Source organism: Miniopterus natalensis, chromosome 13, assembly GCF_054644295.1.
Source record: "Miniopterus natalensis isolate mMinNat1 chromosome 13, mMinNat1.hap1, whole genome shotgun sequence".
In the NCBI taxonomy this organism is placed as follows: domain Eukaryota; kingdom Metazoa; phylum Chordata; class Mammalia; order Chiroptera; family Miniopteridae; genus Miniopterus; species Miniopterus natalensis.
Window position 1 is genome coordinate 7,059,683 of NC_142093.1, and position 27,379 is coordinate 7,087,061.

A 27,379-nucleotide genomic window follows, 5' to 3' on the forward strand; every position below is an offset into this window, starting at 1 on the left:
AGCATTAACTTCTTTTGCAGTTGAGAACCTCTGTGTTTATCTATTTTATCATATTTTTAAATCAAGGAAGGAAAAGAGAGGTTCTGAGACCAGACAGCCAAAATTCCCAGCTGGGCCCCCTCCGAGAGAAGCACAGATGTCTGTCAAGGTTCTGAAAAATGTCTCCTCTTCAATGCCTGCGTTTTTCTTTAAAGGAAAGTATATAGAAACCACAAACATAATTGTATGGTTCCCACACGATGCCTTCATACTTGAAGGAAGGGTTGGATTTTCCTGTTCTTTGGCTCAAAAAGCAATGGGTGACATCAGTGAGCTAAAACTGCAAGCTCTACTGCCCTGTCCCTATTAAACTTGAATGTTTACTTCTCAAGGAATTGGCCAGGAAAAGTCCATTTGGGCTGGAACACAGCATATTTAGTCTCAGAATTAAGGTAATTTCTTTGGAAGAGTTTCAACCAAATCAATTTATTTCAGGGATGTTGGTGTTGGTTCCCTTTTTAAAATTCCAAAGCCTCAGGCCTTTTAACTGTACCTGCTCTGAGAACACAAGTCCACACTGGCTGTCATTCAGAGAGCCACCTACTCTGGGCTATGGGGTTCAGTGATCAGGGCCTTGAGTGCACCCAGAAACAATTTGGTTTTATAGGGTCATAAAGAGGTATAGTCCCCTGGACTCTCTGGAGACTGAAGACCTACAGGCTTGAGTGGTCCAGAGAAGAGCCATCCCTCATCTACATAAATTTCCTTCGGCAATAAAACATTCACATACATTTTTTCATCCCATCCTGATAACAATTCTGTGATGCAAACAGAGTAGGTATCACATCTATCTTCATAAAGATATGAGTAGCACTCCTTCCACAGGCTGTTCTATCTATCAAATCAGGGAGAACTATAGTAAGAGCTGTTAGGAAGTGCCTACCCTTGAAGACACCCCACTGGGAAGACAGGAGATGCTAAGTATGACTTGAAGGCCATCTAGAAAGATCCTGCCTAAAACTATTTCCTCTACTTGCTTATCGATGATGTGAAAAATGTTACCAAAGGAGAGCCACTTCTTTCAGAAAGGCGCCAGAACTCTAATAATTCCCTGAGTTTTTCAATGGTCCAAAAACAAGAGACGTCAAAGAGCCCATGGCATCGTCTAATACTTCTTGAGCAACATTTAATTATGGTGACATGAGTGAGCAGCCTTTCCTCATTCCTGACAGGCATATTTTATCAAGTTAAGAAAGTAACTGTTATCTCTGTTTCACTAAAAGTTGCCAACTTGAATCATCCCTCTTAGCCAAACTGGCCCCTCTGCTGTCCCCCAAATAGCTAATGAGGGTTACTCCAAGCATTACTCACCTGTTACTCCAAGGCTGTGCTCATTCAGGTTGCTGCCTCAGGATCCTGTCTTCCCAGCTCCAGGAGAGCCTATAGATTTGCTTAGAGATCATTGTTCTTTGTTTAACAGATGAGTAAGGAGGTTATGCGAGTTGCCAAGACCACATAGTGAACGTGTGTCTGAATGCTAGAGCTCAAGCCTCGATCTGTCAAAGGCTATTTTTCTGATGCCGCTTCCATGTGTCATATCGAAGTAGCAGCAGCAGCGATAACAAGAACAATAGCAACTGGAGACTAGTCCATAGCTTCCTCTCCATTCCTTATTTCTTTTTTTTTGGTATCAAAAACCCTAGCACCGTTAACCACTTTATTAAAAAAAAATCTATAAGGATTTATGCAACTGAAAACTGTCCAGCTCTGCATAGATCAATTTCTCTGGGAGAGAAAATAATATGTGGCTCCAGCTTTGAAGCTGTCAAGACCTACTGAGTCAGGTGTGAATCCCAACTCTGCCGCTAACTAGTTGTGTAACAGGGCCAGCGATCACTTCTCTCTGCCTCTCAGCTTTTTCATCAATAAGATAATATCCACACCGGCCGTTCCAATTCTAAAATTCTACTCCTCGACCACCTTAGAACCGTAGGCTCTCTGAATGGGCGTCCAGAGCAAACAGCAGCAGGCAGGATCTGGGAGGCCTTGGGGATGTTCTCATAAGCTACTTGCTGACCACCCTTTCCTCACGAATGAAGCTTTCCTTTTCCCCGTAAAAGATCAGGCTCGCCCACTAACTGACATTCACACCCAAGTGTAAATAATTGGGAGCTGATTCTTTCCTGAAAGTGAGGCATGGAATGGAGCAGCTGAAGACAAGTGGGCATCAGGTACCCAAAGGGGGGGGGAATTAAAGTCCAAGAAGAGGAAGCGGAGAACTCTAAAGGTGGTCTTTGCTTTGGGGTGGCCCTGGCAGGTTAGAGGGCAAAGGCAAGCCTAAGTTTAACCTTTCAAAGCTTAAAATGAAACACCAGGGCACCTGGCCTTCCTCCCTGTGCCCAAACAGCCTCCCCTCGGGAGTGCCGTGCTGCCTGAGATCCATCAGTCTCCGGGGTCAGGGGGTTAATATCCCACCCTGACTCAGGTCACCCCTCTACTCCCCTCTCTGAAACTCCAGCTCTACGTTTTTAAGATGCATATAATAAAACTTGACCTTGAGGTCCACCCCATTAAAGGGTAAAACGGTAATCCCGATACATACAGCGCTGCAGATACATGGAAGCTCCATTTGCTCTGCTCCGAAGTGGAATGCCGACAGATTTACGATAATTTGGGTATTGTCTTTCTTCGTGTATTAAACTCACTGAGGAGGAGATTGAGGAAAGTGGAAAAGAATCTCAACTGTCCTAGTAAAAATATATGGCCCTGCCTACTGAAATCGAGACAAGAAGGAGCTTTTGTTTGTACCTATGACACAGTCTTACAGAGCCTATAGAAGTCAGTGACAGTCCTATTGAGGACGTGGCCAGTTGCCCCTTTTGAATGTCACACTAGGTGTAGGCTATGGGTTACCTGAGGAAAGGGGATCCTTCCTAATCCGTCTTTGAATCCTCCAGAATGCCCAGCACAGTTTTCCTGGCATGTAATACATGGCCAATAATATTTCTTGTGGTTGATGAATGAATTTGAAAAGGAGCATGTCACAGAGTGAACACAGCACTCGATTCGGGGAGTTAGCATAACTGCGTTTTCATCGTGATCAATGCATTGAACGTGACCTTGTGTGATTTCTGAGACTAGCCCTTGAGAGGCCTTGCAGCTTTCCCCGTCTTGGGACACTGCCCTGAAATTGGCTGTAAGGAAGCTGGTCTAATCTATTAGAACATGAGAGGTCACATGGAGTACAACGGTCCCCAACCAACAGCCAGCACCAACTTCCAGACAGGTGAAGGAGGCCGTCGTGGACCTTCCAGCCCAGCTGACCCTCCAGCGGAAAGCAATCACGAATGAGCACAGGAAAAGAAGAAGAGAGCCCACTGGCCACCCCACAGAATTATGAAAAATAATGCATTATTTTGTTTTAAGCCACTACATTTGTGCAAGGTTTGGTACACGGCAAAGACTGAGCCAGGAAGTTGGACCAGATGGCTTTTAAGGTGCTCTCAGTTTAATGATTCTAAAACCTTAGAGTAGCGTGAATCATGGTGTTAACAGAACAATGTCACTGAAAACATCTCTATTCTACCACATTGATTTCACCAAGGAGGAAACTGACGCACAGAGGAGAGGGGACCTCCCTGAGTTTGTCACAAAATACTTGATGGCATCACTCGCCTAGATTCTGACAGGAAGGAAAGCAAAGCCTGGCCCACGGTCCATGCCTTCCGGAGGCATCCTCCACCCCTTAAGAAGCCGGTGCTTCTGCTCACTTTCCCAGACCAAGAGCACACCTTTCTGAAGAGCAGCCTGTCCATTCACCGACAGGGCTCCAAGAGACAGCCCGCACCAGTGGGCCATCCTTCCCTTTGAAGGACCCTGGATCTTTCCTTCCTCACCTTAGGACCAAATTCAAATGTCATTAAAGAGTTAAGCTTAAATCTGGAGAGGCTGAGGCTTTCTAACACCTACCTCTACTATTCACTGTGTATTCTAACAGTGACTCCCTTCTTTCCGCCATATCGTTTCTACCTGTCGTAAGTAATGATCGCTATGGTCCGAGTGTGGGCTTTCTGCTCCTTTTATCTGCATCTCTGAAAACTACTCGTGAAAATTCTCCTCCCTGAAGCACGAGCCGTTTAACATACCATACAGTCTGGCATTGATTTAGGGCCAACCTGGGGGTTTCAGGGTTGGGCTTGGATTTATCCGAGAAGAGTTAAATGTTTGGGGCAGGGGTGGAGCGCTGTTCCAACAAAATGGCAAAAGTAAACTTCAGGATGAGTGTCAGTGGAGAGAATTAGAAGAGACAATTAAATAAATACCTGGATGGAAATTCTGGGTCTGGTGCCATCAGCAGAGCACACAACACCCATTTCAGACACATTCTAGAGACAATTTCACTAAGTCATCTGAGTAGATGAATCAAATACATTCCAAATCTCAAGAACAGATCGGTTGCTATGTGGCTTCTTGCAAGTGGACCATTAAATCAACTTTTTTAAAACTAACACTTTCCCCTGTCATCACCAAGTGAAGAAGAGGAGGGGAAACTGGTTAGCCAAAGGAATGACATTCAGATGTTGAAAGGGTGAAACCTGGGGAACACGACCAAGCCGTTGCTAAAAACAACAGGAAGCGGGTGGTGAAATGAAGACACAGAGGAAGGAGTTCTTCAGGGCTTAGCACACGGCTTGTGCCCACACGTGCAGACTGGCACCGGCGATTTGCCTGAGGAAACACGGTAGCTGTGTTCTCTCTGGCACCTTCTCACCTAGGGTCCTCCTCTAAGTGACAGGTGGAGTTGGAAGGGGGATGATGGCCTGCACCTTCTCACACATCGCTGTCTCGCATTTCTGCGACCAGCAGTCATCTAAATCTCTAGTTTTTCCAACAGTTGACCTGGTAACATACAACGCTGTTGACCTTCGCAGTGTGGCAGACAGGTTCTTTGGTCCTGGGGGTCCCGCACACACCAAGATGATGCAGCTGATGAGAGTGAGAGCCACCGTCCCCCATGGGTCCAAGTACATAGATTTGATAGTTAAGGAGAGTTGGTTCGGGGATAAGTCATGTGACTGTACTCAAGGTCAGAACTGCGGAGGGAGCCCTGGGATCAGAGCAAGGGGACTTGGAGATGAGCCCAGCTGCTGATTCCTGCCTGAGAAACTGTATCATTAAGAGCTCTACCCTCCGTTTCCTGATGCTGAAATGAGATGGATGGACTAGATGGTCCCTCTGAAGTCCCTTTCAGATCTGCTAAAGATGTGATAGAAGTCTTCTCTCACCCGAAACCACTCTGCCACATGTCAGCCGTGGGGTCTTAGCCAACCTCCCCTCAACTCCCCACTTCCTCACCTGCAAAATAATGGAGCTGTGAGGGTAAAGTGAGTAGAAATGCACTGAGTTTAGGACACCACCTGGCAAATTAAGTGTTTAATTTGTGTTAGTATAAATAAATAAGCCCAAACTCTACTGTTCAGGTAACTCAGGAGGAGAGGACAGCAAGTCCTCTGACAGCGTGGACGCACTTGAACCTGCCACTGGTCCCCATTCCACTGAGTCTGCTCATCTGTAATGTGCTTTATTACTTTCGCAGGGTATTTTTAGTATGGATTAGCTTTTCCTATTAGTCTTTATTAAAGAATAACCATGAAAATAAGCGTAATTTTATTTACTTCATTAAAAAAAAAATCGTCTTGTGTGCTTGTTAGTTTAGATTTCAGTGGTGTCTTCTGACGTTTGACCAAGTTTTAATAACTATACATCTGAAGTCATGCTCATCAAAGGTGTGTAAACACACACGGACATCAACTTCTTCATATCTGCTCAGAAAAGGAGAGAGCAGGAGCAAAAATTGTTCAGTAATTAGTGTCTCTTACATGGAAGAAACATATGTCAGGAATTAAGTACTTTCTTTAATTTTGCGTCTTGCTAAATTCAAATAAAATTGAATTTCTCTAATGCAGAATAGCTCTTGGGTGGGAGGATTAGCATACGGTTTTACAATTTCTTTCTTTATATTATTTTGTACTTTCCAAATTTTCTAACATGAGCTTTTATTACTTTTATAATAAGAAAAATACTGTGGTGTTTTTTTAAGTACTCATTGGTTCAGCAGTCAGCCAGACCAGTACCAATGGCTCCATCCACCAAGCTGAAGGCATCTCTTCGGGGACCAGGAAAACTGCCAGAAGGTAGTGTCCCCTCCCTTGAGACCTCATAGTTCATGGAAGAGACAAGGTACATAGATGAAGTGAACTGAGATACTTTTAATACCAAATTGGATTGACGGAATAAACTTAACACAAGAGAAGGAGCCGGGCTTTGGACCATCTTTGTAACTCTATCGCCTCTGTCCTACATTCACTAATTTTACAACCAAGAACTACTCTCACCAGGCCCTGGCGCAGGCTTCAGGTGCACAGTCCTGAAGAAGACACCCTTCCTGCCCTCATCAAAGTCACAGGGTAGGAGAAGACACAGAGACGTGGAAAGGTCATTTCGAATGGAATGTCCAGGGCGTGTAGTGCTCATTCATAGGCCTATTCACCCATTCAACCAAAAATGCCCTGCAGTTTTTCTTCGTCAAGACGAGGGGATAAATAAGAACTGAACCATGCCCTCAACGAAGCTTCTGTATGAATTGTCAAGAACACCTACGGCCTCCAGTGAGATCAGCAGGGTAGATGTTACCCTCTGCCTCCCCCAGAGAACTGAAGCCTCAGCTAATGCATCGGAGCCGCACGGCCCTAGGGGCGCTTGGGCCGCAACCCTGAACTCCCGATGCCCGGTCCTCGGGAAGCTTTCACCTCCGCAGTTTTGGTTTTCAGAGGCACGGAAGGGTTTTTTTTACCACACTCACAGATCTGAGACTTCCCTTACAAATGAATGGGACTGAAACATGGAGCATGCTAAGGAAGCCAAGGGAGGGTTTTGCACAGCTGTTTATCTACCCTGACACCCCCCTGACAGGTCTTTCCTAAGGCCGCCTGGCTGCCCTGGTCCGCTATGGGCCGTGCCCAGTCCGAGATGCTCACACTTTGACATCGGCACATTTCCTGCCTCCCTGGGCAAGGGGAGATTCGTCAGCCACCAAAGTGGGGGAAACAATGTGATTCCTCTACGTGAAGGATGGGTAATCGAAGCTCTGAGTCAAGCCCCACAGGGCTCATTCCACCACAGGCTTCAGGCTTGAACTGTGGTTTGGGTGGTGAAACGTTCAAACCATCCCTGCTGGGGGAGCAAACCTACAGCTCCAGCCACTCTGGGGAAGGCCACCCAGCAGAGGTGACTGCATTTCATGTGCCGGGCCTGCTGCTTCTTTCTAGAAGGTAGTATGAGTGGGCAAGGCCAGGACAGGGTCAGAGCCGGCACCCAGCCCATCTTGGTTGGCCTCCGGTCCACAATACTTCAGATCTGGGCAAACATGTAACCTTTGTAAGCTTCGGCTTCCCCCCAGTAACGACGGGATTGCTACAGATAACCACACAGAAAGATCTGTGATGGCGGGGTTTACCTCTTGTGGGTCCCAGATCTCCGTCAGAATCTCATAAAAGCTTCAAATCCTTTCCTCAAAGAATGCACGGGCCTGCACACAAGTTCAAATCCCACGTGGGGTCCACAGACTCCACAAAGATTGTCCGCAGATCGAGGTTAGGAATGATTCCTTCAAAGGGTTTGACAGGCTCGCATGTCCCCGGCTACAGAAACTCTGCTTTGGCTAAGGCCTGATTCCTACCCCTGCTGTTCTCAACCCGCCCGCCTCTCTTCGGATTCCCTGTGGGTGCTGTTTGGATCACAGGGGGGCAAGAACAAGTAGGGGCGCTGCGTTTCAAACAGGCAGCGTGATCCCCCGCACACAGAGCCGGGTGAAGGAGAGCCATGGGGCCAGATGAGATCCAGATGCCCGGCTCGGGAAGAGGGGAGCAGGACAGCTGCCCCGGGCTTCCCGCTAATCAGGGCTCCCCAGGAGGAACCCAGAGGGAAGCGAGACAGGAAATGGCAGCTTCGGGAGGGCTGGGGGCGGGAGGGAGAGGTGAGGGAGTGCTGAGGTCAGAGAGAGAAGAAAGGCGGCCTTTTCAGAAGCCTTAACAGAAGGCCTCGGGGACTAGGACAGGCCATGTCAGTCAATGGGAATTATTGGTTTTCTTGCAGAACCCCAGGCACCGTGGATCAACTAAGCAGGAAAGCGCCCTCCCCGAGGAGTCATCGTATAAATTCCTGCTGTGTCCGTAAGTGCGGGGGGCACTAATTCAAAAAGACAGTATGCTTTATGAATTTACCAGTAGTGATGGCAGGTCACTGTTTCTCCTTCAAGTCCTAGTGATGGCCCAGTACCCAGGGCTCTCCACTCCAGCCGGGTTCGTGTCCCCCGGGTCCTCAAGCACATCCTGTTCTTGCTGCCCCATGTCCACCTCCCAAGCTCTTGTCCCTATTGCTCGCCCTAGAGCTGAGCAGATGGTTTTCCTCCTTCTAGATGGATTCTGTACGTTCCCCAAAGTTCAGTTTCATCACCTCTCGGAAAACCATCTCAGATATTTGTCATGCACTCCGAGAACACAATGGTTTTTCCATCCTCTGAACTCTCATGACACTGACTTGTCCATAACACTTCTTTGGTGTTATTCACACACTTCTTTGTCTTATAAACACAACAAAAGAAAAGGGGATCATTAACCACAGATGAATTTTATAGGGAAAAAATGTTGTATTGAACTGAGGCCTGTTTGGCTCTGCTAAACACCTTTGGATATGCACATTTGGCAGCAAGACATGAGGCAAATTGAATTGTCTCACGTACAAAGGTGTGGACTGCAGATGCTGGCATAAGAATCACCCTATCGCCTATTAAAAATGCAGAGCAAAGTTTTCATACCAAGAAGCAGAAGTCTAGAAAGCAGAATAGAACATGAATTACAAAAAAAAGACGTCCCAATACAAGTAAAATAAATAAAAAGTAAAAATAAAAAGAAGTCCCTGGAAGTTTACAGAAAAGTTGGAGAGGTAGTTGGACTTTCACAAGCTAGAATTTCCAAAATAAGGGTCAGCACAAACACCCCAGCTGAGCCCTAGGTGTACACTGCATCTCCTGCACTGGGAGGTGAGCCTGTAGGGGCCTACAGCTTTCATAGTACACACAGGGAACCCCTAGTTCCATGGCCTACACTGAAAAGGTGCCAGATGTGTACCTGAAAGGGGAGGCTCTGGGAATTGACAAACAGCTCAAGAAGAGTATAAAATAATACACAATATGTTCACGGACACGCCATGCAGAACACCGACATCCTGGAAAAGAAAGAAATAAGAAAGAAAAATATTCTGAGGCTACTGACTCAATTTTGGGAATCAGTGTCTCAGCTTTAAAACATTATCTGTTGAATATCAGCATATGTATATGTATATCAACTTTTATATCTCCATCTTTATATCCATAGCTATACCTATATCTACACATACACCAATATCTATATCTGAATCTACATATCTATCCCCAGAAGACAGAATAAGTTAAAGTCGTTTCCCATAAATTTATTGGCTCAATTTTTGATGACTCTGACCCACCCTGCAGTAAAATTTGGAAGTGCCTACTCATCCTTAAACTTGGAGGTGAATAGTTTACTACTGGAAACTTTGACTTTATCAAGTGTCTCAAACTGCCACCCAGTATATATGTGGTGTCAGATCACAATGGATTATGTGATGTTGTAAAGTCTGGGTCAGATTCTAGACATGGCAGATTTTCAACCCTGGTCAATTCCAGAATTTGGCTCTTGGTTAAGTGCTCTTGGCTGCTGACACATTGGAGAAGTTGAGTTGGTCAGTGCTGGGCGGTGATGCTTTAAACTCCATGCACGTGTTCCAGCTGTTCAGTCCACAGCACAGGGTTCCTGGCATGACCAGGTGAACCGAATTCAAAGTAAAGGACCACCTTTGAAGTTCCACCACACCCCGCACCCCCATCACTTACTACCTGAAGGGATGTTGCCAAGCCGCTGGCTGAGTTCTTTGACACTGTGTGTATCAGCCATGCCTACATCTACACTCCACTGACTTGTTTGGCTGTCATATTAGCACTCTGGCTCTTTTAATTCAGAAGGGAAGTACAGGAATAGAATTGAATTTTGTCATTAAAATCCTTGAAACTGCCTAAGTGAAATGAAATAGACACAAAGGACATGGAGTCACAGTTCCTTAAACCTTGCTTCGAGGTAATATCGATATCAAAGTAATATCAGCATGTTTATATACAATTCAACTCTTCCAGTTTATTTTTATTGTCAGCTAACCACCTGTAATGAAAAGGGCTATTGAATCACCGAGGCACAGGATCCTGGAAAGTCCAATCTGGACCTTATCCAAAAGGGTGGGGAGAGTTTTTTACCCCCCAGGCAGCACCCCTGTCTGGACCCAGGCTCTTCACTGAAGACTTGGGAGTTTCCACTCAGCTTCCCTGTGATTCTCTCCTCTGAGCCCGGGGAGCGGACCAGTGCATGACACCCTGACCTTGGTGGCCACGGTGTTCATGAGCGGTCAGCCACCTGTCACAGGGGTTCTGCTCATTTGTTCAACTGGCTTTTCGCTGCCCCGAGATATTCCAAGCATGGGGGCGCCCACTGAAGTTGCGGACAAACCCCAGTAACACGCGGCGTTAAGCGCTGCAGCAGGTGAACGCACAGATGCGGGAGCGCTCCTTCTGCCTGGGCCAAGGAGGGGAAGTCGGGCCGGGGTTCAAGGTCGGACAACGCAGAGCCGCTGGGAGCTGCAGGCACAGCATGTGCAGCGGATCAGAGGCGCAAGTCCCGCTGCAAAGCACACGGAGAGCACGGGAAAGAGGGGGGAACGGCGGCCACGACCTCGGAGAGATTAAGGCCTAAATGCTAAGAGCCTTAGACGCCAAGCTAAGCAGCGGGAGCTCAGTGTGGAGGCAGCGGGGATCCAGCGAAGGATTTTGAATTAGGAAGCGACATGGTCCAGTGCGGGTTTAAGAAGCCTACACTGATCTCACTGAGGGGTGTGGGAAGACTGGAGCCGTGCAGAATTAGAGGGGAGAAAATACAATAGGGGCGTTATTTAAATAGATCAGCAGAGAGTCTATGAGAACTGGCTTGGTTTTGAAAGATATGAATGAGGTAAGTTAAATTCGTCTGTTGAGTAGTTGGATTGTGTGCATGTATGTGTGTGAGAGAGAGAGACAGAGACAGAGACAGTGACAGAGAGACAGTGACAGAGAAAGAGAGTGAGAGACAGAGAAAATAAAGATTCAATGTTTGTGATATTATTGAGCTAAAAGCATATGGTGTCCAAGAGAGCAACGCAGAGCGCAAACGGAGACTGGGCTGGGACGTCGCTAGCCTGTTCATGCCACAGGACAGAGTGAGATTGGCCCCGGGAATGCAGGCGAGTGTCATGGATAGAAAATGATGCCATACACACCAAGAGAGGAGTGGGGTACACGGCCCTGCGGGGAGACTGATGAGGGTCAGAGAAGGACAAGGTGACCCAGGAGAGCAGAGGAGTAGAAACCCAGAGCGAAGGAGGAGGCATGAATGTGTCATGGATCCAAGGGCCACCATCAGGGGCCACTTATGCTGGGCACAAGTGACATTTATTACACCACGCAGGATGACTCCTCATGCCCCTGAGGCAGAAGAAACAAGTATTTTTAACAAGTACTATACATTATCTAACAAGAGTTACTATCCCCATTTTACAGGTGAGGAAACTGAGACATGAAGAGGTTAAATATCACAAATGAAAATGCAGTTGATCATGAGCCCAGAACAAGAAGCAGTCTCAGTCTTGGTGCCACAGTGCCCGCCTGGCTTCCTGGAGCAGGTCACCAGTAGCCACCCCCTGGGCACCCTGGGGGCAAGGCTGTGGAGGCACAGAGAGGGGTCAGGCTCTAAGTATTCATTGTCTGCTCTTCCTTGGTACCCTCAGAAGGAGCATGCACCCCCAAATCAAGACCCACCTGTTGTGATCTCACAGCAGTGTGACAGGTCTTCCAGGTGTCAGAGCTGACCCAGAAGCCAGCTCTAAGCAGGTTTCCGTTGTGGCAGCCCTGGGAGAGAGAGGGACGGTCACCATCGCTTCTCTAAGGTAATTGGACATAAAGCGGAAACATACTAGAACTGGGGTGTCCGGGACCCAAGAAGCACAGAAGTCTGGAGGAGCAACTTCCTTCTGGGACAACAGTGAGAAGCGGAGCCCAAGAGCCGGTGGGAGATCTGGCCGGGGGAGCCCAGGTCCTTCTCGGGAAACAGGACCTGATTCTGACTTTCCCAAGGCCATGCCAGGACCCTTTAGGAGTTCCCTGGAGCAACTAGAGCTAACACCTATCCCAGCAGTGGAGATGGAAGAGCAAGGTGACCTTTGCCACTTTCGTGTCAGCCTCCCGATGACCAGCCCCTGCCTGGGGAAGGTAACCAGAGCCTCGGCGCTGTGGGTGCACGTCTGCCCTGTGCCCCAGCAGCCTAGGAGCTGCTTCTCCAGGCTCAGGGCCACGCTTCCCACCTGCAGACCCTCCATCCTGCTCAGATCAAGTGCTCAGCGGGTGTAGGCTGAGCGGAATTAGATTCACAAGGGGACTGCCCTCCCCAACCCTAGGAGCCCCCTTGTCTTAGAAGACATTCCCTCAAAGGCCCAGTTCCTCACATCACTCCTTTTCCCAACCCACATGAGCAACCTGAGCTCCTCTGCTTGGCCCCCCCCAATCTGACCCCTCCATACAGGTCTTAGGCACCCTACCTCCCACTACTCCCCACCTCTCTGCTGCTTCAGCCAGTGTAGGCCGACCACTGTCACCCACGTGCATCACTTCCTCACCACCGCGTGTCCTTTGCTTAGGCTGTTTTCCTTGACAGCATGCTCTCCACAACAAGATTGGGTCAAAGTGATGCTCAACGTATTTTTGTCTAGAGGAGGCTCTCATTAGCCTGGTTGGCTTGTTAAGCAGGGGATCCACGTTCACCTGTCTCCCCACGTGATGAGAGTCCTTGCTCGCGGCTGTAAAACCCACGGCCACGCCCAGATCCTCCCTCTCCAGCTCCTCCTGTCACCATCCTCTGCCCTGGCCCTGAGGAGACCCGGCATTAGGCAGGACCCACAAGGAGCTGGTCCTAAGAACAGAGCCCAGTCGCCTGTGTGAACTTCTGTGGGCTGTTACATCTCCCCAGGGCTGGTTGCAAAAGAGAGGACCCATCTCCAGAAGGCCAGGGAGGAGAGAAAATCCAGGAGCAGTGGCGTGGATCTGGTGCTCTCCCAAACGTCTCCCCAGGCAAATTTGTGTTTCAGAGAAATCAAAGAACGCGGGACAGCTTGTCTTAAGGCAGCTGGCCTGGGAGCCGAGCAGCACTTAGCCGTTTGAAAGGAGAACTGTCTCATGTCAGCTCTTCTCCTGACCCTGCAGCTGGCGAGGGGGGGGATGAGGGGAAGGACTCTCTCGTCTCTGCAAAGTATAATTTGGGGGAGGGAGGCCCTCCTGATACAGGCAATGCATCCAGGGCTCACTCTCCCAGTGTTTATTCTTCTTTCTAACCCAACAGAGAAAAAAAATCAATTTTAAAATACCAATTAAAAATCCCTTCTCCCAGCGCATATTTGGTTACAGTAGTCTACACCACACTCCCCTCCTTACAGATGTGTAATTGCCCTGAAAGAAACATTTCAGGAGTGAAATATTAAATAATTCAAACCTAAAATGTTCCAGAGGTAGAGCAGAGAGAGCAGGGTACAGATAAGTAATGTAGTATGTAGAACCAGGAAAAACACACACACACACGCACGCACACACACGGTGCGCAGCGCACTGCGGTGACTGCTAAAACTATAACATCTGGAATGCCATTCTGGAAAACTTCCAGATGTTTTCCACGAGGAACACTTTGTAAAAATTGTTAGCCTTCTAGGCATTTGTGAATTTTGTAAGGAGAGTACACTCCCAGGCCCACATAGGAGCAAATACGGGATTATAAAGTGCTAAATGCTTTTCACAACTGTATAAGCAATAATGCGCTTTGGGTAAATATTCAGGGAAAATTATTTTTACAGACTAAGCGAATGGACAGGTTCCAATCTGCAATTAGATTTGTATTTCAGAGAAATCAAGGAATGCAGGACAGCTTGTCTTGAGGCAGCTGGCCTGGGAGCCAAAGCCCCTAACCTGGGCAGCATCACACATCCTGGCCATTAATTTCCTCTTTTGTAGTCATTCCAACGCTGGAAAAGGCTAACGGAGTTTCATAGCTTGTTATATTTATCTTCCTTCCCAAGGATTTTTATATTGCATTTTATAAATCCGGCTTCAATTTATGTGTAAGCCCCGTAATCATTAGCATTATGTTTAGGAAAAAAAAAAAAAGCAAGAAAGAAAGCAAGAGGGAAAAGACTTGGGAGGGAGACCAAAACCCCCAGAACCCCCACTCCAACAACAATGCTTGAGGAGCCCTTGGAAGAATTGTTAGTTTTTAAAATGCATAATATACACACATCTTAAAGGAATACCTAGAGTTCTTTTGAAATCAGAAATTATGTGAAGCAAGGAAAGAATCATAAAAGCTTATTGATTTCCCGAACCCACCGAGTAAAAGTATTTTTAAACCATGATTCACATACGGGATACATTTGACACATCAAGAGAAACTGGAAACCAGGCTCCGTGTGGCCGCATCAGGCCCTGCCGGAGCCGTTTGTTTACCATTACAAAGTGAAAAGAAATTTGCTGTCCTCCCCGGCTTCCTCTCCCCCGAGGATGGCGATTTTTATTGATTTTGTCTTTCTCCATAACCCAGTCGACGTTAAAATGTCCACGATAAGCTAATCGGAAGGCTCTGCGTTTGAATTCTGCACGTCGCTGGGGCCCTTCCGAGGGGGCCTTGGCCCCAGCCCGGAGGGAGCCGGGGCTCCCGGAGCTTTGTTTAGGGATCCAAGGCTCTCTGCTTCCTTAAAAAAAAAAAAAAAAAATCCTTCAGCAGGGATCTGCAGGATATCCCGGGACAGTTCTGGAAAAGCGGGCACCTGGAGCCCTCTTGGTAAATAGGTGAGATGTTCGACCCGTGGGCCACACGGGCCCCAAAACAACAGGCCCAGGGGCTGCCTGCGGGCTGCGGGAACCCCGGCCAGGGGACTGCCACCTTCCTGCCCGTCACTTCCTTGTCTTTTTCTTCATCTGTCATCACCACCCTCGTGGCATTTCCACCATGACGCCTTTTCTTGGGTAAAAACAAGTCACCGGGAAAATAGATCCACAGCCCGCCGTGGAGATAGAAGCTCGCGGGAGACCCTCCCGTTCTGCCCCCTCGGCTCCTGGCGAGCCAGCTCTGGGATCTAGTGTCTCTCTGGGACTCCCTCATTTCTGTGGCTGTGGAAACTCAAATGAGAAAGGGACACCCCATTTGCCGCATTTGGCCGCGGCACTCCCAGCTCGCCGGTGACACAGACACACCCTCAGGTGGCTGGTCTCCAAACACCAGGCTCGGCGCAGGTTCACCTAAGCTCCTGGTGGCTGATACACGGAGAGAAGAGAAAGCTCGGGAGATCCCAGTTCCACCCCGGGGCTGCTTCAAAGACAAAGGGAGAGAAACGAGAGCTGGGAAAATGCCCCAGGAATCAGCAAATAGCCGAGGTCAACCCACCTGGTATAAATCAGCGTGCGCAGCCCCAGAGGGTCGCATGGCAACCTCACGCTCAGGTGTAATTTGCCCATCCCGAAGTATTTTTCCCAGCAGTGCCAAATGCCATAATGCTCTGTGTCAGTGATGTGAAATTATTCCATAAGCTACATACCGGGTACACTATTGTTAATGAAACGCACACAAGAAGATGAACAACTTCCTCTTCCTGCCGGAGCCCCAGCTGCAGCCAGCGCCGGGCTCCTCGGTGCTGTAAATCAGCCCTTTGTACTCCGGGAGGATTCAATGAGCTGCAGGTGTGGGCCCGCGGAAGGCCGCCTGGGATTAGGTAGCAGCATTTGATATGAGATCCCGAACAGCCCTGGCAATCCACACGCCACATGCGGCCACGGGCTTTGGAGAAAGCAAAGGAAAAACGCTGATGAAATGTGGCACGGGACCATGGAATGCGATGTCAAACTCTCACATCTGCAGGAAAAGAGAGAGAGTTCCTAATTTCACAGTGATGATGTCATTGAGAATTCATGACAGTGGAAGTGATGGGCCAAGGTTTGCAAACTTAACCGCTCAAGAGGTTGCTAACCCAGGGCTGAGATTTTTCAAGGGACGGTGCAGGTTTAAATGTAATGCTGATTTGTCTTCCTGGCCTGAGGCATCCTTGGGGTGTGTGTGTGTGTGTGCACATGCACACACATGTACACACACATTTGCATAGTCTCTAGAGAGCGATGGGGACAGAAAAAGAGGTTGTGTTTGAGAGTTTATACTTTGCACAGGCATCTAAAGTGGAGACTTTGCATGTCAAATGTGTCCTAAAAAATGTACTCTTCTGTGTAATTCAGCATAAAACATTGCTAACTGTCCTTAACAACAATATATTTTTTAAAGATTGATTTCAGACCCTCTAAAAATTCACCAGCCAAGAAAAACCATCATAGTTTTTCACTTTCTCCATAATGTTAACCTTGCAAAGAGTCTCCTTTTAAATATATATATATTTTTTTACTTGGGGCTGAAGAGACATAAAAATAAGTTTGGTTTTGTTATTAGCATACTGATAAAGTATATATTGAAGAAAACATATCTTTAATTTTTAAGAGTCTGTTTTTCATTAGCTTATCTTGATAGTTTAAGTTAATCATTATTTTCAACCATATATGATTTAGATATTATGTCATTAATTCATGTACAGTCCATCTGAGTAATGATTGTGGTTTTCTACTTTACAAATTCATCTACTTCACCAAGAAACCAAGAGAGTCGAATTCCGTGCAGCATCTGGTTTCCATTGAATGTAATTGCCATTTGCAGAGTTATAATCATGTGTTATTGTAAGGACCACGGTGTCAATCACTTCCCTAATGGGGAAAATTCAATGCCTAAATACCTGGGAGAGCAAGAAGCTGACTTAAACAGGTGCATGCAGACACTGGGTTTTAAGTAGAATTCTAGCCTACCCGTTTAAATAAATCATTTTAAGGAGAAACAATATTCTTTCCATCCCCTGTAGCAAGGGAAAGCATAATACCCAGGGCCCCAATCTCCCATGCTCAGTTCCAGTGCTATATCACATTTAATCTTTTAAAAATTGTACCAAGTTGCCCATATCGTACTGACTCCTTATGTTCCATATACCGGTGGAGCCCCTAAAGGCCCGGCAGGGATTTTGAGGACTTTCTGGGGAAGGGGCCATCTTCTGATTCTTCCTGTCTACGTGAGGTCAGGCATCTCTTTCATAATAAAATAGGCCGGGTTTGATGTAAAGAAAATATTATATGGCTCAAAACTCCCAAGGCCTTTATAGCCCCTGGGGTTTTTGTGAGGATAATCACATAAGAGGTTGAAAAGAAATCATGAAGCACTGTGTTTTCGTGTGTAATATGTAAGCACTTTATAGCAAAAATGAACCACATTTCCCTGACCTCAATCTTATTGTGTTTACAAGCCAAGCCTGGTTTGAATTGGTAAGTGTTTGGCCATTCATTCAGGAAACGTCTCCAAAGGCAAAAACAGCACGCCAGGGGTTGCACTGGACATTCAGGATGCTAAGAGGACTGAGACAGAACCTAGGGGGTCAGGGCGCAGGTGAGGACAGCGTAATGCACGCAGTAGAAACAGCCCATGTGTTCTGGCCGCAGAGAAGGGCCATTTTATCCAGCCTGGTTGAGGGAGACTGGCGAGTCCAAGAGGGCTTCCTGGAGGTGGTGACAGCTGAGCTGAGCTTTAAAGGAAGCGTAGGCGTGCAAGGCTTTCTTTGATTAGCTGTAAGAACATACAGACATGTCATTTTAGTTCCTGCTAATGTTTCTGGGAGTAAAGTTCTTGATTCAGTAAAAACACTATAAAAGGGTAGCTTACAATTCCTTTCAGTTCATTCATTCTCCTATTTATACATAAGCGACTTCCTACCCTATTTACTAAATTTATTCTTCTCATCTACACAGGACATAGGACGTATGACAGAAGTAGAGACTCCCAGAAACAATTTCTATTATCTTTGGCAATATCATCACCGTAAAACCACCTTACATTCGAGGAACATTCTGGAACCCGCAAAAGACCTTCAAACGCATTGTGTTTCCTTGTCATAATAAGGCAGGGAGCGCAAGCATTCAATTAGCCTCCTTGCAGTTCACAGGTTTTCAAAGGTGATGGTGAAGAAAGGCCTAGAATGCAAGTGTTCAAGCTCCATCCTGAGACCGGCTTCCCGCACAGCCCTCGCCTGGCCGCGGAGGCCCCGGCGGGGGGATGCCCCCGTCACGGCAGCGAGCGTGCTTGCGGCCCTCGGTTAAGCATGCACACGGAGAAGGCCTCTTTCCAGAATGTAAACCAGGGTTACCATTCAGCACCACGTCTATCGGGCTTCATCATGCGCTTCGCGGTCATATTGGCAACACATTTGTTCTCACAATTCTCCCTCTTTCCAAGCAGCCAGCTGGGGGACCCCACAGCCCTGAGCGCTTCCAGACCCGCAGCCGCTGAGACAACCCAGAAGAGCCTGACAGGGCGGCGGGATGCGGGGGGAGTGAGTGGTGCTAGATAAACACGTGGATAATTAATAAGTAGCGATGTCAAAAATAAAATAAAGTGACCTCCGAATAGGAAGGCGAGGGTTAGAGAGACAGGGAGGTAAGCGGCGGGAACCGGGGCCCAGGGGTCCTGCCCGGGGCTGTTTGTTTAGCCCCGTGAGCCCTGGTTTACCAGCGACTCAGTGGGAGCCACAGCCTCTACCCACCCCCCAAACTCACCGAGAGAATCAGTACAAATATCTGACCCAAAGCTGGGCAAGTGACAAAGCAGGGGGCACATGCGGGGACGTTATTACCCTGACAAGTGGAGGGGCGCTTCCCTTCCCGCCGCGGCTGCCAGCGGCTGGTTTATAGTAACGACGACATCTGTCGGGCTGAGGCCTCCTGGAGGGTCAGAAGGCTCACAGAGGCAGGGACCCCGTTTCTGGGGCCTCCCGAGTGGGGACGAGGGCTCTCTCAGGAAACTCCTGTTGCTCTTCTGCGTTTAGTTTGTTGTGCTTTTATTGAAAGGAATGTAATGATCGAATTCCAAGGGGCGTTCAGGCTCCTTGCCGATCGAATCGATAGCTTCCAGAATGCGCAGGTGCCGGCTATAACTCCTACATTCAGGGACCATGACAAGGACAGAGCAGGTGACATTTAGACGAAGGTTCTCTCGATTTGTCTTCCTAGGCCCCTCAGAAAGCACCGAGCGGTGGCTTTTCTGCCTCAGGATTAGTGACCGGCTGCCTTTTTCTAATCTGGTTCAAGGAACCGGTCAGCAATCGCTGGGAGAAACCCGCTCCCGCGCGTGCACACGGGGGCATTTGGAAATGGATAACCCCACGGGTGACAGAAGGCCCCTGAACGTGCCCTGTCCCAGGACATTTCTCACTCACAGGATATAAAAGGGGGCAAAGTGACAACAGCGATATTGGCAGCACCTGCAGAAGATAATGTCCTCTAGGATCACTTGTCGGAACATCTAGCAATTATTGGGGGGCTTAGGTAAATTTCCTACCTTTTCTTGGCCTCAGTTTACAGATCTATACAATGGAGGCAATATTTCTTGCTATTATACGTTATGGGATTGTTGTATTATGTAAAAATTTTTTAAACTCTAAAGTGTTCCTGTAGTCGGCAGGTCCACAAATGTATATATACTACGTGCCTTGTAGCTAAATAATTACTAGTAACTATATACGGCTCTACGTTACTTGGTAAGAGCTGGCATTTATTTCACTCTTACCATGTGCGTGTACTGTTCTAAGTTGTCACTGGTTTTAACTCATTCGATCTTCACAGCCAACCAATGTCAGCACCGGTTCCACCCCATGTTACTCAGGCTCAGGTTGCTTAGGTAAAAAGTGGCACAGCTCACAAGTGGTACAGCCAGGATTTGGACCCAGAACACCTGGCTCCAGAGCCTGTGTCCTTAAGCACGGTGCTACACTGCTTCTCATACATGCCGGGACATGTGCACATATGCACACAGACGCATACAGACGTGTATTTTTAAACTTTCTCTTGAAAAATCTGAGACTTACAGAAAAGTTGCAAAAGTCAAACAAAGAATTCCTACCTATTTTTCGGCCAGCTTCCCCAAATGTGGACACTTCGGCACACGGGCCTGGCCTGTCTCTCCCTCGCTGTGTGCATCTGTGCACACTCACACATGGCTCTCCTTGTTCCCAACCCTCGGACCGTAAGTTGCAAGCATGAGGCCCCTCTATGCCTAAAAATCTCTGTATAGTTCCTTTAAACTAGGACATCCTCTTAGTCAACCTCAATGAAATTATTAAAATGAGAAATTAACGTTGATAGTTTTAGCACCTAATCTACCAGCCATGTTCACAGTTGGCTAATTATCTCAGCAGCATCCTTTACACCCACAGTTTTGCGGGCGTGGTGTGCTGTTTTATTTTCTTTTTCCAGATCCCCTCCGGGATCGCATGTTGCATGGCCTTCAGGTTTTGAAGACAGGCAAGTCTGGGCCTCTGACGTTCTCCCTGATTGGATTCAGGCTACGCGTTCGGGCCGGCACACAACAGGAGTGATGATGTGTCCTTCTCGGCGCATCCTATCAGGAAGCATATGATATCTATTTGTCCCATTACTGGTGATGTCAAAACACACATTTTTAAACCATGCTCCTTGTTTACCATGTAACGTGTGTCCCCCCAGCTGCCTGGGGAGCTCCCTGAGGGTGGGAGGGGCTGGATCGTGTGCATCGCCCACCGCACCTGGCCCGGCACCCGGCCTGCTCTCGGCCAGCTCCGCTCTGCTTTCTCATTTCTGACCCGGACCCTCCTGGGGATTCATGGTCTCTCCCTCTGATGCCCGGATCTAGGACAAGCCTACCTGTTTCCTGCTTCATTCTAGAGGCAGGATGCCCACCTAGTTTCTGCAGCACCCTTTCCATGCCAGGCCCGGAACCAGGTGCCCGAGGATACAGAGGTAAACAGAATACAGCCCTACAGTGCTTGGGACGTGGCATTGCCTACGCCACCCCCACAGCAGACAGGCAGTGACACACCCACGCCTCCTACACCGTCGGGTCTCTCCTCCCCCTGTCCGCCTCCACCCTCACCTTAATTCCCAAGAATCGGGGTCCTGTTTACGTGTCATGAACCACCCATCATCAAGAGTCAGGGGCTTAAGCTTCCTTCCTAATCACATGTTTGCTGGTCCCTTGCAGCTTCCTAGAGACAGGACCTTAACCAAAGGAGTGATTCTCCTGGTGAGAAGTCTGGGGCGGAGGAAGTTTGGGCAACAGTGCCATTCAGGAGCCCCCATACCACCCACCACGTGGGGTGCCTCCTGCCCCTTCGCTCTGTGAATGTGGCCACTTGACAGAACTCACCCCATAGGACGCAGAAGTCCCAGCACAGACTTCATCCCGAGCTCTCCAAAGAGCGGTTCAGGGAGGCAGGAAAGGAGGAAATGGGATTGACACCATCACTATGCCACCTACAGGGTCTTTGATTTGTCCCTCAGACCTAGTTAGAAAATGCAAAATCAAATCGCCTTTTAATTTACTGAAAGGTCGGTGCTGCGAGGCGCAAGCTCCAGGAGATCAGAGAGAAGCAAGGGGAACATGCCCCTGCCCTCCTGGAGCTTATGGTCCCTGCCGGCCTTCCCCAGCCAGCAAATACCACGGGCACGGGGCAACCTGTCAACACGTTGTCGCCAATGATACGTCCTAACAGCCTTTGACAAGGGCACGTGGTACGGTCCACTCAGGGCCGATGATGAAAGAAGCGGCAACACTAACTGTTCCTTTCAAAGGAAGCTGTCTCGCTCTTTGGGGACAGGACAGGGGCAGATGCTGGGCCCTCGGTGGCACCGCTGACGGACACAAGGCCGGCTGAGCAGGGTTAGATGGGCTCTGGGGTCCAAGGGCCTCGACCGCAGTGCCAGCTCTCGCACTGGCAAGCTGGGGGCCGCAGATAAATTTGTTGACAGAGCCGGCCGAACCCCCTTCCCTGTAAAGCTGGGCCGTTAGCAGAACCCACGCACGACGCTGCGAAGACTAAGTGCGACCATTGTCTGCAAACTGTCTAGCTCTGCCGGCTGGCAGAAAACAAGCCCACAGAGCCGAGAGAACTGCTAAACTGTCCTCGCCTTTCTGGAGCGGGGGGCTAAGTACACGTCTCTCTCTACCCCGCCTGCATGTGGACCCCAGATTTCTACACGCTAAGTTTTGAGGGGCAGTCGTCTATGAAACTCATACCGATGAACAGTTTTTACAGAAGCCTAAGAAAATTAGAAATTTCTACATCAGAAATGGGGGGGGTCAGTGCTCCTTGATCCCAAAGGTCCCAAAGAAATCCTGTTGGAGAACCCCCTTGGCAAGGAGGGAATCCCAGCCGACGAGCGCTCGGGAAGCTGCCGCGACGCGTGAGCCCCGCACCAGGGGAAGGAAGCTCTTCGCCTCTGAGTAGGTTTCAGACATTTAAGTGAGTATTTGACACTTTTAAAAAGTTTATACTTTGCCTCTTTCTTACTTATTTCTAGGTCACTTTATTTCCAGTCATTAGAGTATGTTTTGCCACTTGAGTGTTGCTTGTTTTACCTTCCAGCTAAACTTTTACTTTCTAATTTCCCATTGTCTTCCTTTCCTTTTGCCCCTCAGCTCTTCGGTTTTGCTTTTTACGTTGTTTGTCTAAACCTCTTAATATTTGTTTACTTCGTTTTTGTTGCTTTGCCAAAATTTTTTTAACTTCTGAGTTACTTTAACTATTATCCCCCTTTTATCTCTTATCTCTGTAGAATCATTAATAATGCTATTTTAGCTATTCCAACATCTCATTTATCATTCTAAATGTAAAGTCTTTCCTCCCTCTGCTCACTTGATTCTTTAAGCCTTTTAGTTCTAAAATTTCTGTTTTTTATCATTTGTCTTGTGGTTTTATCTCCTTTAAACATTTTTATGTTAGCGCTGGCCTAGCACATCAGGCAGAAATCTGCGCCCTGTTGGGGTCGGTCATGAACAGATATGTTCAGGAAACGACTCAGTACCTCTGCCCTGTCTGCCCCTCCACGGCTGTCCCTCTGGAGCCCCTTAATTGAGCCCCATCAACTTTTAAGTCCGTCCTTAAAAAGTCATAATCTAAGTAACGTGTGAAACCCTCAAGTTCAAGCTCCTTCCTCAAGACAACAGTGATTCTACTCATGCATACGTCACACACAGTTCATTCCCCTAAGTTAGAGGCGGCCACGGCCTGCCGGGGGTCATACCCAGCCAACCCTAGGAAATCCAGCAAGCCAGCCGAGCAGTGAGCTGCCCGCCGGCACGAGGGGTCAGAGGCCAGTGGTTTCAAAATTATTCCTGTCCTTGCCCCCCCTTCCCAACCAAGCACCCCAATCAGAGGGCTCTGCCTGCTCTGGAGAGTCCTGGCGCAGCCTCAAGCCCAGAGGAGAACACTCTTGCCTGGAAGGAGGCCATCCTGGCTCACGAATGAGAGTTTATAAGCTTGTCTCCATCTCAAAATAGAAACACCAACTCCAGTGTAGAGTGAAATGGGGCAGGACAGGATAGGCCTCGCTCTAAGGCACTACTTGGAGAAGCCAAGTGATCATTCTTAGTAGCCAATGCAAAGGAAATAATCATTTTCATCTGAGCAATACATTAAGCCTTCCCATGCCCTTCCTTTCACATTTCTTATTCCATATGATCCTTATATGCAGAGCATTAAACTCAAACCATCAATTAATAGACCCAAGGACTCATAGGAGGTGGCAGACGCAGAACTGGGACCCAGGTCTGCTGGTCGTTTCCCAGCATTCGTCTTCCTCTCAGTGTCATCCATAGCAAGGACCTCACACCCAGGGCAAGAATGTGTCTGTCTGCACAGCATTATCTCGGGGCCTGTAACCCGCCTGCTGACTGGGTGCTGAAATGATTCTCTGTCTTAAGAAGAAATCAGGGGACATTGTGACAAATCCATTCTCAAGGGCAAATGACTAGCAGCAGATTCCTTCTAGAGACCAAAACCAACAAGAGAAAGGGCAAGACAGAGTAAGGTGATGTCACCTGGATCGCAGTGTGACGTGGAGATACCTCGAGAAGGAGAAGCGCCTGGGACTCTAGAAGCCAAACAATGCCCCTCCATTCTCCAAAAAAGCCTCCCTGGAAAGTTCTGCCCCATCAGAATCTCGGTCCTGTGGATCACAGGGCTCCATCATGAGCCACAGCTTTTATTGTTCTGTGTTCAAAAGTTGCTGCAGCCCGGCCAGTGTGGCTCAGCTGGTTGAGCGTCGCCCCATGAACCAAGAGGTTGCTGGTTTGATTCCCAGTCAGGGCACATGCCCCGCTTGTGGGCTCGATCCCCAGTAGGGGGCGTGCAGGAGGCAGCCAGTCCATGTTTCTGTCTCTCCCTCTCCCTTCCTCTCTCTCTAAAATCAATAAAAACTTTTTTTTTTCTTTTTAAAAAGTTGCTACAGAGTTTTCCAAACTTGGTCTTTAAGCAATATATCTATGTCCAGTATCTGGGACAAAACTTAGCCTCGGGGCTCCAGGTCACTGAACATGTATAACATTGATTGAAACATTTTGTGTTACAAACAAATTAACTTCCGGAATGAAAAATACAACCCTGCTCGAAGAGTAAATCCCAAATGCAAAATTTATCTCTAATAGTCTATCAGGAAAAAAATCTGAACTCAATACCCCTTTGCCTATTGAATAACACTAATCCTGTGCAATCACTCTTAGTAACCCTGCTTGTCCCTCGTTTGAGTTGAGCTTGTTAAAACGAACCCATGTTTCTTCTCTGAAAGCTGCAATCAGTAGTAAGGAAACTAGAAGTTTGGTGAGCCTGCTAATCAATCTATGTTCCACAAATGAAAACACTCCCCAATTGGTAATTAGTTTTCAATGATGAAGTAATTAAATATTTCACTCCGAATTCCCTCTGCTCTGCATCTGGGGCTTTTATAAATGTTGCATTTTCAAGCCCCTGTGTGCAATCTTGTTTTATTTATGGCTGGGCCTTTACAAGCTTTCTGAAACTCCGTCTAAACCACACAAAGGCAAGGGGAAACCTGACAATTAAGTGTTGAACTTGATTATTGCAGTCAACCAGGCCAGGGAAAGCAGAGACACCTGATCCACGCTTGGCCCAGAGTTATCAAGAAAACGTGATTACATAGTTCAGGATAGTTCTCGGAGTTCAAGATATAAATGTGGAAGCCAAACGTTCTCTTATTTATCCTTGATGAGGTGCTTCAGGGAAATGAGAAATGAGCCCGAGTCTTCCAAACAGATGTCTGTCTGGGTTTGATCCCATCACAGCAGCTCCTCTCCTAGTCTTCGCTCTTTTATTGAAATCAGCATTCCTATCTCATGGAGGAATGAAAGATGCCCATGCGATCCTGATTCCAAAATCCAAAAAGCTGCCCGATCAAGATGGAGCAAGACATGCCACCAAAATCCATTCCTTAAAATTTAACATTTGTTCAAGTATTGGCTGTTGTAAAAATGCCTGTCAGAAGTTGAAGCCAAAAAGGTAAGGTGTTGTTAAGAACTCTTCAAGCTCTCTCTTCACATGCATGTTTAACCATCAATTAGTTATCATAAGGAGGCATGAAAGGCCCCAGGATGAGCAGTTCTCCCCCGCAATCCTCAAGCCTCGAAGGCCAGAGGCACTGTTATGTGAAATTCCTAGCGCCGCTTCAAACGCACCCCTCACCCTCTACCTCTGGAAAACTGCCATTAGCAACAGGTAATCAAGTGCATTTTTAAGGTCCCCATTACGGTTCAAACTCTTCAAGTTTTATAATTTTAAAACGGCAGGCACAATTTCCTGCCCCTAAAGAATTCTGGGCTCAGCAGGTGGGGGGAGGAAGAGCCCCAATCTATGTGCTCTTTCCAAAGGTCGGGGAGAGCCGACGTTCAAAATAAGATGAAAAGGTTTCCGTGAGCTTGGTCCCAGCGGCATCAGTTCCGCGTAAGGATTCAGGTACAGGGTCAGTTAACCGGTCACTGGCGAAAGGCCTCGCACAGCTCCAGGACTGGCCGCCTCACCAGGCAGAGAGGGTTATCAGCACTCAGCCTGGGGTGCAAAGAGCAAAGAAATGGGAAAGGTTCTGCTTTGGAACCATACTCTTTGTAGATATGCAACAATGTATCAAGTGACCCAGACGCTAATCTAGGAGATCACTGAGTTTAAAATGTTTTCACTTTAGGTTCATGCATCTACAGATGTCAGTGACTACACTTGATTAAAAACACTAGTTAGTATCCTGGGGGAAGCAATAGTTGGGAAATTCCACTTGTTCTGCAGAAAAGTAACAAAATGAAATATTGGAGGTCAAACAAACACAAAAAGTGATCAAGTCAACACTTTGTGTGTTTGTAACAAGTGTGATATTGTTTGTAACAAGTCAGCCTGTCCTCTGAAGTGGCCTCTGCAGTGACAGGACAATAGGACAATGGCCTCACATCTTCCCCCCCATCACGGGACTCCAATAATTCTTGATTCACAGAGGTCTTCTCCACAAACATCTGCATTTCATCTTAAATCGCGTTATCAGGGGGCCAATGCTAATAAAACCCATCCCACAGTTTCCATGAAGAAATTGGATCAGAATACAACTCTCTGTTGTTTTAAGCAAAATTATCTTGGCTATCTAAAGAAAGACGATCGAAGACATTATGAGCTCATAAAAGGAAGACCTGAAAAATCGGTGGAGGGGGAGGGGTCGTGAAGGAGAGGAATAAATCCCATTTTTCAGATTTGCATCAAGGATCATTATTAGCTTCAGAAAGATGCTTAATTAACTGGCACTTGAATGAACTTAATCTTTAATTGCAATGTCCCCGTGAAAATACACCACTTATAGGGTTTATGGATTCAAAGCAAAAATTTAACTTCAGAGAAGTGCATTTAAAATGGGTCACTGATAATGTTTAATACTTTATTTGAATATGAAAGGCTAAGACTAGTAGAGCAGCATCTGTGGAAATCATTTTGAAATAATTTATGGGAAAAGTTTAATTGGATTGGAAATCCAAGTACACTGTCATGAGAGATTTCAACAGTGCATATACCATTGAAAAAAGAAAAGGTAAACCTGTTAGACTTAAAGACTAGGTCGCACCCTCGCTGTGCAATTTAACCTTTGAAGAGACCGAATCGCCTGTATGCCAGCGAGGGAAAGAGTTTCTAACCACCGCAGGACAATAAATTGATATGTCAACTCTTCTGCCAGCTGCCATAACACTGAGCCAGCATTATTTCTTTGAGAATTTGTGTGACC